General features: G+C 47.2%; 1 protein-coding gene across 1 annotated transcript in view; it reads right to left on the bottom strand.

The window, feature by feature from the left end:
* WIPF1 (WAS/WASL interacting protein family member 1) overlaps window positions 1-8123 on the bottom strand; it is a 53066-nt gene extending 44943 nt beyond the window's left edge. The window contains exon 1 of the mRNA XM_084289213.1: window positions 8085-8123. The gene's annotated coding sequence lies outside the window, so the exon portion shown is untranslated. The remainder of the gene's footprint in view (window positions 1-8084) is intronic.
* Between the last annotated feature and the right edge of the window lie 4609 nt (window positions 8124-12732).

The following is a 12732-nucleotide window of genomic DNA, read 5'->3' as shown; positions in this document are numbered from 1 at the left end:
ACCTAGTTAGAACAAATGCAGAAGTTGAATCTAAAAATACAGTAGGAAAGTCCACAGGATAATTATTTCCTTGTAGTTTGCTGTTGCCTAGTATTAAACAAAGTTCTGGGACTGTCTGTTGCCATTGCAGAATTTCATAACTGTTGACTGGGAAACTTGTACATTTTAGGAAAACTGTACTCTACTAATTTCAAAGTAGTATTAGTCTGGGGTGGTTTGAAAGTACAACCTGCAGACAGAGTTTGTGATATTCTGGTAGGTGCTGCCTCTGTGGCCTCAGATGAATTCTGTTCTCTAAAAAAATGAAGTATTTATCCTTTAATATCTTCCTTCCCAGGGTATTGCTATTATTTGAATTTGTCCAATTGGAAAAGAAAGTTATTTTTAGTGGACATTAAGCAAATGTACCCTGTCTTAGAGGTCCTAAATTTAAGGCAACTGACTATATAAAAACCAAGGAGCATCTGACTGAATAGATACACATAAAAAGGTCAATATGCGGAGTTGTACGAGCCCATTGTGTGCATGAACAAGTGGTTTGTTTACTTACAATATACACAACACACACAGAATGCCCTCTATGGTTTACATTTAATACTTCCTTTAAAAACTGTTTTAGTAGCTTCAAATGTGAAAGTAAGGATGACAATTCTCTACTTCGTCTTTTCATGCCGGGGAGGCAGGGAGCTTTTGGAAATATGTTAGGCCTCCTGTATTGTCCACAGGAGGCTCTCAGACACCAGCAAAGGGACTTGTAAATGATGTACTCCAATCTGTAAAGTTTATGATGAGCACATGCTTGGTAGGATCTGACAGATGAAGTTCAGCTAGCACTAAGCATGTTTAAGCTCAGTTCTGCAGGGACTATGTAGGAATTATGATTCATTCTCTTCCACTACAATTAAGATTCCTCCTGTGTTGAGTAGACTAGGGCCTGAGGAGAGCAGTGACTGAAGTGATTGCCGTGGGAGGACTGATGAGTTGGTGGAAATTGAGGAGAGAACTGCAGAGCTCAGTACTGCATGATACTGTCCATTGTCACCAAGCTGTGGTCTAAATTGATTCCAAAAGGGTGTCAAAACAGTACCCTTGAATTACTAGCTGTTTTCTGAGGAACATTTCCTCAGTCAGGAGGGGAGGGAGAGAGTTACCAGTTACCCATTGTCTCCAAGAAAACAAAAACAAAAAACCTCACGTTATCATCATAACAAAGCTACCCTGCTGATGCTAGTTACAAACTAGTCACCTTTCTGTGCCAGTCCCCGAATGACCCCAGCCTCTTTGGGCCTGCCATGCTGCCCCAGACACCTGCCCTTCCTCGGGGAGCACAGCCATTTGGGGGCTGCTCTGCGGGCCCACCACCCCGCAGAGACTGCTGGGGTGAGGTGAGCTGACGAGGCCCCGTCCCCAATCTCACAGCAAAGGTGGGAGAGAGGTCACTGATCTAGGGGAGACATCTTAATATGAGATCTTTAAAATCTCTAAAATGAGATCTCAGACATCACTGTTCACATAGCTGCTTTTAAAAGGGGAAATAGAAGAAAGAAGAGAAGGGAAGCTCAGGTAAACTCCTCTTGAACCTTCTTGAAAGGGTTTGAAGCATAGCTCCAAGTCACTGGGTGCAGAGGCTGCTGTCTGGAGGGTCACCGTATTTCCTGGAACTTGTTTTACCTTCTTAATTCCCGAGAACAAGTATGTTAGGGATCATGTATTTTGCACATTTCATAACATTGCACTTACCACTTCACAGCCTCTCTTGCCTAGGGAGATCTTTCAACCAGCAAAGGAGAGGGCAAGACAAGAAGTGCTTGAAAACAAACCCAGAGTCTGGATCAGAGAGCTCATTACATAGTCCATGACTTAATACCCAGAACTACAGGGGATTAAGTTTGCTGTATTCCCTCCAGGTTCAGCGGGAAGAAACTCGTGCTGCTAACCAAATCCCGTGGTGTGCCGAGACAGCATTACATGGCCGGAGGCAGCACCTGGCTCTGCCAGCCTCGGGCCTCCTGTGCCAGCATGCTCTTCTTCACAGATCAGTCCCTGGCTGAGACACCTCATGTTCTCAGTTGCCAACACTCCCATTTTAAAGAAGCTTTTTCTAAAGTTAAGACAGTTTGTTGTATTCAGCCATATCACTGAGCACAGCTGATTTGTGATACATCTCACAGCACTCTCACTTGCCCTGCTCGCATGCAGGCGGCACAGCACCCACAGCTATCTCTGGAGCAAAGCTGCCCGGACAATCGGGCTCTGTGGCTGGCAGGCTCAGCTGTTGGAGGGTATCAGCCTGACACCGCTCTCCTGCAGACAGGCAACACACACGGATAACTGGGCAACAGATTGTTGTGACAATGAAACAACACATTATCGTATCTAAAGTCTATGACTTAAAGGATTTCCCGACTTCCCGTGCCTGCTGATGCCCTCTCAGTATTTAGACAGCCGTGTCAAGTACGTTACAAAACCAATCTGTTGTGGCAGTGAATAAGCAATGGGCAGATCTGCCGAATGATGCAAGGCTCCACTGACTTTTAGTTATGCTTATGTAACTCAATAGTTTCACAGCTGCTAATAATTAGCAGATGCCCTGCATAAGTGCTGGACAAATAGAGAGAGATGGAAAAGGAGAGCCCTGCTTCATCACTTCAAAAGTGAGCTAGCAAAACAAGAGTAATGATTTTGCTTTTTGAATCTGCTATTTTCTTTTTCTTCCTCTCAACAGAATTCAAACAAACACAGCATAACGAATGCAGCATAACTTATAAGCGAAGGTCTGAATGGTGCCTTGTTCGTAGCATTTGGATTTGGAACACAGATGCGGTTAACTCACTGCTTAACTCATGCTGCTCTTTAAAATGCTGATCTGTCTTCTCAGTCTCCATATTTTTAAAAAAGCTTTAAGTGATTTTTATTTTTATTATTATTTTCAAACAAAGAGAAATTCAGGCTTGGATTCAGTGTACAACTTCTTCTGCTCTTTTCCTCTCTAAAAAATAAGAGATTAATTGTTATGTGGCAAACTGGGAATAACATCACTTTCTAAAAATTTCCTCTGCAGCTCGTCTTTATTTCACCAAATTCTTTTCCAGATCTGATGTTCCTAGTGTTTCCTGAGAGTCAATGCATTAAGCTGTTTAGTACTAAAAATCCTTATGAATATGACTGATAAAGAAAAAAGTAAAAATGATGTTTTGGAGGATAAAAGCAGTCCCTGCTGCTGATTGATCTGAAAGTGGCTGAGTAGGGAAAGGACATGCTTTCAAGTTTAAAGACGACATCTTTTAGCTACTACAGCACTAGTCAGGAGATTTATGATCCTTTCCCAGCACTATTACTGACCTGCTGCTATGGGACTTCAGGCAAAGCTATTTCCCCACGCTATGCTTCTCTATTTACTCTACTTTTTGAAGTCTTTATTCAGACTTCAAGGCCATTTTTGGACGTTTTGAGACCACTTATTCCCAGATGTTCTGGGGACAGACTAAAGTAGCCATGCTTAAGCAGCAGTACAGAAACAGAGCATGCCATCAGCTGGACCTCACCTAGTTCATCGCTGGGCTAAGCAGAGTGAAAGCAGGCTGCCTGCACCTTGTCCAGGTGAGTTTAAAAAGCATTTCCAGGGAAGGAGAATCTGCAGCCTCTGGACAACCAGTGCAAGTGGCTAGCAACCCCACTGTGGGACACCTTGCTGGCAATTTGTATAGGAAGAACAAGCAGAGGAATGCAATTACTTCCTAGGGCTCACTTCTGGTGGGTCAGGGCTCAGGGAAGTCTGTTCCACTCAGCCTGTTCCTCACAGCAGAAGGATTTCAGCATTCAAGCAGAGCACTCACCAAAAATACTAAAAAGGAGGAAGAGAGAATCACCCCACTTCCTGAAGTTATCACAAGAAAAACATGCGCAAATGATTTTGGGTTTGCTGAAGCTGCTAAGAGCATTTATTTAAACCTCAGTGTTATTTCCCATTGAAGAATATCATGTAGTTTCTTTAGCAGGAGGGAGATGCTAGCTTAGCTCAAATGAAGAGGAGGAGAGCTTGCTCACGAACACACGTGCTGGAGGCCAGGAGGGCTCCTCACATGGACTCAGCCCCAGGAGGGAAATGGCCAGAGCTACACATGCTGTGAAGCAATTGAGGACGATGGGTGCCACAAGAGCAGCTTAAGTATTACGAAAGTTTGCTTCTGCAACTTTAAAGGAGGTACAAGATGAAGCATTTTAACTCCATGGTGTACTTACGTGTGATTAGAACCAAATGCAGAAGGCTCCTGAAGAGGTTACAGCAGTTTGTTACAAAACAGGCTTTAAAACCACTCCTCGGGCTTCCTGCTTTGCTCCTTCCAGGAATAAGGATACTTTCTATTCTGAATGCCTTTGATCTCTCAGATTTAGATGAAACTGCTCCCTCGCTGCTTGTGTCCCCAGCTTTACAGATGCTGCACTGATCTTTGTGCACTGAGCTGGATGAGGCCCAAGCATAGCGGCTCTTTCAGGCCTGCAGGGCTGAACAGCAGCAACAGCGCCTGTCAGAGCCCTGATGTTCAGGGTTAATTCCACTGAAAACATGTCATCTTCTCACTATTCAGACTTCACTTACAAGTCAGCAGTGCTCACATACTGTTTGGAAAGAGTCACAATAGAGTAGTAACAGTTCATTGATTCCCTTCCCTTCCGGTATCTAGATATATTTATACCTGGGGCTGATGCTACACGAGAGCATTAAAACACCATCATACTAATCACTGCAGGCATCCAAAATATTTTGAACAAAACCTACTAAAATATGATTCTTTATTAAATTTAGTTTTTATTAATCCCTTTTCTAGGCTATTTGCCAATTAACAGTTCAGTAGTCATTATTCAAGAACAAACAGATTTTCATGTACATTTTTGAAGCAGGCAGCTAAGTAGCAAGCAGTTATTAATTGCACACTCAGTGGCACACAAAGCAAACAGCTGCCTTGACAATTTGTGGCCACTTCCAGCATCTTCATCTTTGGTACTACCCAGATCTGTTCTACCAGAATAAAATTTACTTTCTCACCATATAAAGAATGTTCCCTCCACCCTCCCCAACTCACACACAGCTAGAGCCATGGGTTTTCAGCTAAGATACTTGACAGTGCTTTATTATAATGGATCCAGTTGACTGAGTATTATAGTGCACCACATGAAAAAAGAAAGAGCATCTGCATTAGAGCCAAGATTAAGGAGCCAGCAGAAAGAACACAAAGGCATTTAATTAGATTTGAACTTTTACAAGACTTCATATTGTTGTGAAGTAGCCACAAGTAAAGCATGTTTATGTTGGCAAGAGCATAAACTTTAAAGAAGTCCCCTCCTTGCCATTGCATCACTATTTCTCATAGTTTCTAAGCATAAGTCCACTATCCAGATGGAGATTCAATGCAGTTAAGAGCACAGAATGTTTCTAATGTCTTTGCATAAAGACATTTTGCCAATACGTGTATTTATACACCCCCCTCCCCCCATACAACATATGGGCCTTGAAAGGAAACCTATGAAATTCTGTCCTCATGTCATATTTATCAGACAACACCAACATGCCCTCTTTTCTTCCTCCAAGAAAAGCTTGATGTTTATATAAGCAAGGCAGAAAATTAATAGCTGTTAGAACTTTATGCACTGTAGGTAATGAAGAGTAATATTGCAAGGCATTTTCCTCACAAAGGGATCAGTATTGCTCCTGCTCCCCAGCAGCCTCTCCACTGAGAAAGGTCTGGAGGGCACCTGATGTAAAGGTCATATGCACTATTACAGGTAGGAAATTGTTCCTTTAATAGCTAATAATATTCCAGTGGCAACTCTTGATTCTGACTACTGTATCAGTAAAAACATGAATATCCTGATGCAACTTTGTGGTAAATCTGGGTATCTCAACAACAACAAAAAAAAAAAAAAAAAAAAAAAAAAGGAACAGCTACAGTACCCAAGTACCAGTGCTAGGCCTAAAGATGGCCCCTTGCTACCTGATGCTACCCAGAGCACAATGCCATACTATAACAAGTTAGAAGTGTAATTGCAGTAGAAATACCAAGGCAGCAGCAGAAGTTGGAGAGCTTTGAGCACTCTCGAGGCAGGGGGGAGGTGGCACAGGCTGCAAGAACTGCTCCTCCTCCCCTCCCGCCTTTCTGAGGGATTTTAACCTGGATGGCTGGACCTGTCAGTGGCACACCCCACAGATAACCAGAGAGGGTTGCTCGGGCTGCAGCACAGGGCAGGAACAGGTAAGCAGCAGTAAGAGATGAAGAGGGACAGGGTTAGAGGTAGAAGTCCCTCAGCTCTATCAAGAGCAGCACAACTGCACCTCCAGAGCACAGTCCCTGCCCCAGAGACCCACCACAGGGGCTGGTGTGCCTCTTACTGCTCCTAGGGAACTGGTCTCAGCCAGCTAAGGGAATGACTATTTCATGTACAGCACGAAAAACCACATGTTTGACAGGCATATGGCTAAGGGCAACATCCTGCTTGAGGTCAGAGGACACTGGGGAGCCCAGAAGAGCAGGGAGGGGAGAAGGATGCACACAGTACCAGAGGAGTTAAAAGCAGTGCTTTCTGGAGGAACAGTAACTCAGAATAGACACAACCTCATTTTTAGACTCTTTACCCCAGCTAAACAGACTCCACAGGCATAGGAAAAGTGTCCTCTCTATTTGTCGCCTTCTCCTGCTCTCTTCCTGGATCACCCCGTGCCTGCCCTCCCCTCACGTGCTCCTGCTGCGTGGAGGGCAGAAGCACTCCGCAGAAGCTGCATTTCCTCCTCACGTGCTCCTTGCTGCTACTCCAGCAGAGGGGAAAACCACGCACCAGCAGGGTCCTCCTCATGCTGAGCACCACCAGGGCCAGCGCAGTCACCCAGCGCTTCACCTAGGCCACAGGGACGGGGACACCTTTCCCTCAGGGAGCCATACTGCCAGAGCAGGCTCCTCTGCGCTGTCACAGCCATCCCTCGTGCCCTTCTGTAAAGCATGGCTCCCCAGCAGGGTACGCCACAGGTCCAGTGTGGAGGCACTAACAGGACAGGACTTCTCCATGGGGCCTCCTAGGCACCCTGTGGCTGGAAGAGCTGGCAGGCATGGAGAAAGGGAGGGGAAAAGTCGAAGCAGGCAGTGACAAAGGGCATGAGCGAGGAGCAGAACACACTGCCCACCCTCTGGAGGCCAGGAAGACTGAGGAAAGCTGCTTGCTAAGGCCCTTTCTTTGAGGAAGCGCCACAGGAATAAAAAAGCAATTTAAAGTTGCCTCACAGTGGATTCCTGAATAAGCACATCTCCTGAGCAGCAGAGACAAGCTCTTGTTTTAGTTAGGAGGCCTGAGCAGGGCACGCGGCGGGAGCTGAAGAATGCACACTCAGAGAAGGGACATGGTCCTGCCCCACAGGAGATGTTTTTATTGAGAGGCAAGGAGAGCAGCCATTAGAGCACAGCAGCACACAAGGAGGGAAGGCTGAGACCTTACAGCTGTTTACTCGAGGTCTGCAAACGCATCTCCTTCAGAAAGCCCCCGAGAGCCAGCTCAGAGGGCAGAGACCTGCTGGTGGTGCCTGCACCACAACACATAGCCACAGGGCTCACCCAGTGCCCACAGGGGACGGCAGCACGGGCTGGGCACCGCACGTGCTCGGCGTGGTTGTCCCCACCCGTGTCACCGCCAGGAGGGATGCGGTGTCACCAGCCACCCCCGTGGAGGCCGAGGCAGAGGCACAGCCCGGGGTGCACCCGGAGGCCAGGCCTCACCCGACGCCATCCCCTGCCCCGGGGGAAGCAGGGACGCCAGGGGGAAGCGGGGAAGGAGGGAGGAAGGATGCCAGCCCGGCCAGCACAGAGGAGGAGCGGGAGCGGCTGCAGGAGGCAGGAGCGCGTCCAAGCCCGAGACAGAGAAGTCTGGAAGAAAACAGAGAGAGAGAGAAGGGACAGGCACGACGCGAGGCTCAGCTCCCGGCTCCCCGAGGGGCACCGCGCCGCCCCTTGCCTACAGCGGGGCGCCGGGGTCCCTGCCGCCTCCGGGGGTCCCGGCGGGGGTCCCTGCCCGGCCCCCCGGCCCCCCGGCCCCCTCCTTACCGCGCTCCGTCGCGCTGCAGCCGGCGGCGCTCCAGCCGCAGCGGCGGCCGGGGCATGTTGGGCCGGGCGCTATTTATAGCGGCAGGAAGCGCCGCCGCGCGGCTCTGGGGCGCCGCTCCCCGCCGCCCGAGATGCTGCACCGGCCCCGGGCCCGGCCCCGGGCCCCGCAGCGCTGCCCGAGGCCCCCCGGTGCCCCCCGTGCCCCCCGTGCCCGGTCTGCCCGCGGGGCTCAGTCCGGGGAGGAGCGGGGCAGCCCCGCCGCGGCGGGCAGGGGGAGGAGGGCAAAGGGAATTAAGCAGCGAGGAAGACGAAGTTTTTTTTTCCCTTTAAGGTCTGCAGTACGCAGAGGTGTGGGAAGGTCAATTACCCCTCACCGCATGGCGGCCCTAAAGGGATTTGTGCTTCTTGCCTCAATTAACTCACGCAGAGATGGCTTTCCCAGACAAGAGATGCTCTGCTTCCTACTCCCTCTAACCGTGATTAAAATTCCTAGAAATAAAACTTCTGTTAACGTCTTTGGGACCAGTACCGAGGTCTGGAGTGGAAAATTGAGCCCAAAGTGTGTGCTTGGGCAGACAGGAGTGAGGCTGGAAGGGCAGGAGAGCTGCGTGCTGGGTGTCTGACCAGGCCGGTAAATTTCACCCTAGGTGCTTTTTGTCCCTGCAGGATTTCACTTTTTGGAGGTATTTGGATGCTTTTTGTGCAGTCCATGCAAGAACATGGTCCAGCTCAGCAGCTGCATAATGCTGCTGTCTAAACCAGATGAATGTTAGGGACAGGTGTCCCGAAAAACTGCAGTGCATTCTGGATTCCCTTGCAGCAACATGTCCCAGCGAGGTCAAAGACTGAGTAATCTGTGTGCTGGGTTAACCTCTAAAAATTTACTTTTGTGCTTTTTACTAAGATATTACCAATCACAACAACAGCATTAAGGTGAGACATGCTGTCCTGAGAGCAATGGCATTACTGATTTGCCTCTAGTGTAAGGTCTCAAACCTTGCCAGCCTTTTATGTAGGTCATTTCTCCGTTTTTTGTGTTGTTGCATGCTTGGGGCATTGCAATAGAGAAAAATAGGTACAATGCTCTTTTTTTTTTTTTCTTTCCTTCCTTCCCTATACCCTCTTCTGCCCTATGTGCATGACCTAGATTAGTTTGTAAGCAAAAATTAGGGAGCTCGCAAATGGAAAAACTGCAGGTATTCTCTGCTTACTGCCTTTATGGAATCACAGACCTAAAGCTTCCTAAAGAGGCTCACAAATCCACATGGGGTTCCTAAACACTGCATACTGTATTTGGGTCATTGGTTAGCTGAAAGCAGATTCGAAATCACATACAGGCAAACAGCTTCCTCTTGATTAGGCAGTGGAGAAATATCATATAATGTGTTTATTCCCAGCTCCATATGGGATAAGTAACAAACACTCATCAGGATCTGCTTGGTTTAGAAGCCAGCTGAAGGGGTTGGGAGGACGTGCTGTGGCAGGGGGGTCTGTACAGGGACCATGGAAGTGGTAGAAATGCTTGCAAGGAAAGAGTTCTCCCTTTATGGGGAACCCACAAAGCGGCCCATCGTCACTGCATTGCCATAGCCTACAAACTCCTTGCACTCGTGGTTGCTGGTCACTCTGGCATGCAGTGTGGTAACGAGCGGACTCATCCTGCCCTTGTCCCTTTCCCTCACACATGTGCTGCAGGTAACTCCCTGCAGCCAGCTGGACTCAGCAGGGCTCCCCAACGAGCCTGGAAATGGCTGCTCGCAGGTTGGTTATTTTCCATAGCCCTGCTTGTCCTTTGTCCTTTAGTAGGGACTGAGCGTGATTGTTTTAGAGAATCCTGTGTGAAGCAGGGTGTGATTTCCCTATCTCTAGTGGGAACTTATTTCCAGAAAGGGGGAAGAAACACCACAGCTTTGTTGTAAGCCTGTATCTGCCCTGTTCATCTGAGAGAAGCCCGGGAGACTTTGTACCCATTTCACAATGATGACAACCCACAGAGCTCCTATTTTTCAGGAAGAAAAAGAGGGAAGGTGGGAGGGAATTTACACCCCAGGAGCCAGGAGATTGTGCTAGACTTTGTTAGCATATAAAAACTTGAGATCTTGTGATCAGATCCATGTAAAGCAACCTTTTAAAAGCAGCCACTGTCAGAAACATTTCTGATGCACTAAACTATCAGTGACTTAAAGGTGACATCTCACATACCACCACACCAGAAAGCAAACATTTTAGGGGTGCAATATGCTTCCTTTCCCCAAGATCAGCACAGCGTCTATGCATTCTGCAGGACTGCATTACACTTTTTCACCCTGCTGTCCCCCTGCCCACTGTGGTTTGCTTCAGCTGTGGAAACAGGAACTGCAGAGTCAGCACGCCGATGAAACTCACACTGCTTTCACACATCTCTGGGGAGATGGCTACAGCGAGGGGGCTGGCAGAAGCTTATATCCTGGAGAAAAGCCACACACTTAAATTGTCTTAGAGTTGCCTGAAAAATAAAATCCTTTTTCTTAAGAACACTCAAACTGAAAAGAGGTTTCAGGACACAAACACTAAGTTTTAGTTGAATGTTCAAAGCTGGGATAGGCACGCTCATGATCAAGCGTTTGGAGTTTACTGAATGTCATTTTTCTGCTCGTTCTGTTGATCAATTCAATTATGTTTTAAAAAGCTAAGATGCAGCTGGCTGAATAGACAGAATAAGGCCATCAAATTTAGCTCATCTGCCTGGTGCTGACGGAGAACAGCAGCCTGTTCTGATTACAGACTCGCACAGAGGTGAAATTGCTCCCTTGGAACCAGTACAAGGTAACGGACTTTTAAAAATTCAAATAATCCCCTCAGAAGGGTAAGGACTCCTGAATGGTGTGAGTGCAAAAGGGGAAAGAGATTTGGGCTGACTGCATCTCGGAGGGTAAAACGTCTGTGGCACAGCAGAAAGTAGCTGAAGGTCAGCTAAAGGAATGTGAAGGGGAAAGTTAATTGCCAAATTGTTTAAAAATTGGAAAGAGCATCAGAGTTAAAAAGATGGAGACGTTCCAGTGGGTCATTCTTTTAAAGACATAAATAGGGTGTTATCCACAAGATCAAAGTGAACAAAACCACCTCTATTAGCAAGAAGATGGCAGTCAAAAGAAGGACAAGGTAACTGCTTGGAGAGCTGTTGTTGTCAAGAAGACACCTCACCCAGCAGGCTGCCTTGAGTTAAATTAGGTCTGCGTACTGCAGAGCAACAGCACTTGGATGTCATTATTTTTTGCACTTATTAGAGAAAGTTCACAGTGAGTAAGCGAGGCCTGTTTTTCATTTTGCATATCAGAACTGCTAGTCGAAGTTCAGAGCCAAAATTTGCCTACTGAAGGCAACGGGGCAGCAGAGATACGCATGCGGGTCAGCCAGGTCTGTCAATGAGAAATCATTAGACAATTCATACGTATACACTGACAGCAAATTAGCTTTGACAGTGACCAAGACAGCATGGTTACAAGCTCTGAAGCTGCTAAAGCTGCTATTTTAACAGGTATGCCAACATGCTGACACTTTTAAAAGGACAGTACCAAATGAGAAGACAGCCTGGCTGTAGGTATTGTTTTCATGGATGGATATCAGTAGCAGGAGCTGTCAGTGGTACCTTAGTGATACCTAAGAAAACATTACTGCAAAGGTGATCTAGGAACATACATTAATGACAGCCCAGACAGTTTGAGTATTCAAAACAAAAAAAGGAGATGTAGGTGAACTTCCTCCTGAAGTGTCCTGTTGAAATTTGGAGGACTGTCTGCACGGGAAGTCAGAATACAGTGCCCAGATTCTGCAAACCAAGGAGGGAAGTTCTTTGCTGTTCCTCCCCTTACCCCCAGTGCCACATCTTTTGAGACATGCCCAGTTCATCAAGGCTCAGAGTAATACGAAGGCAGAAGATTTACTGTGCCTCTAAGACAGACCAAACTATTACAAATAAAAATAAAATAAATTTCAAAGCTTCTTCTGTGGAAGGAAATGACTGACAGGGCAGCTAGTTGTGTACAGAGAGAGCCAGAGCTGGAGAGGTGACAGGCACACACAGAGATGGGATTTGGAGACCAGTACCCTGGAGGTGTTTCGAGGAAACTGAACAAGCGTACTGCAGCTGCTCACCACAAATCTCATTACTTGATGTTTATTTTTAATGCGAAGATTCAGCCACAGGTTCCCCTAAGAGGATTGTCCTGCCACTTCAGTGCCAGTCACAGTCCCCCAGTTTAAGCATCACAGGCACCATTACAGGGCAGCTCAGCTCCTGGCAAGCTGTGAAATTGCTTGGCTCCATCCAAGAGCTGAGAACTTACTGAAGATAGGCAGAGCTGCAGCAGGCCCTCCATCTGCCAGCAGTCTTAGCCCAGCATACATCTTCAGCCACCAATTATGGGGTTGATGATCATCCAGGGAGACAAAGATTACCAACATCAAAACCATAAGAGCCAAGCAGAGCATTACAAGTGATTGACTGACCTGAAGAAACCCTTTGCTTTAGGCTTTAGGGCGAGTACTGCACCTCACCAAAACATTGCCCAAACCGCCCCACTGCAGTAACTGAACTATTACACAAGAGCCTAATTTTCCCCATAGTGTGTTTCAAATGCCCATCCTCTGCAAACATGACACATTCCTG

The sequence above is a fragment of the Netta rufina genome (genome assembly GCF_964035555.1).
Source record: "Netta rufina genome assembly, chromosome: 6".
In the NCBI taxonomy this organism is placed as follows: Eukaryota; Metazoa; Chordata; class Aves; order Anseriformes; family Anatidae; genus Netta; species Netta rufina.
Note: the sequence above shows the minus strand (reverse complement) of the source record. Positions and strands in the feature narration are given on the sequence as shown.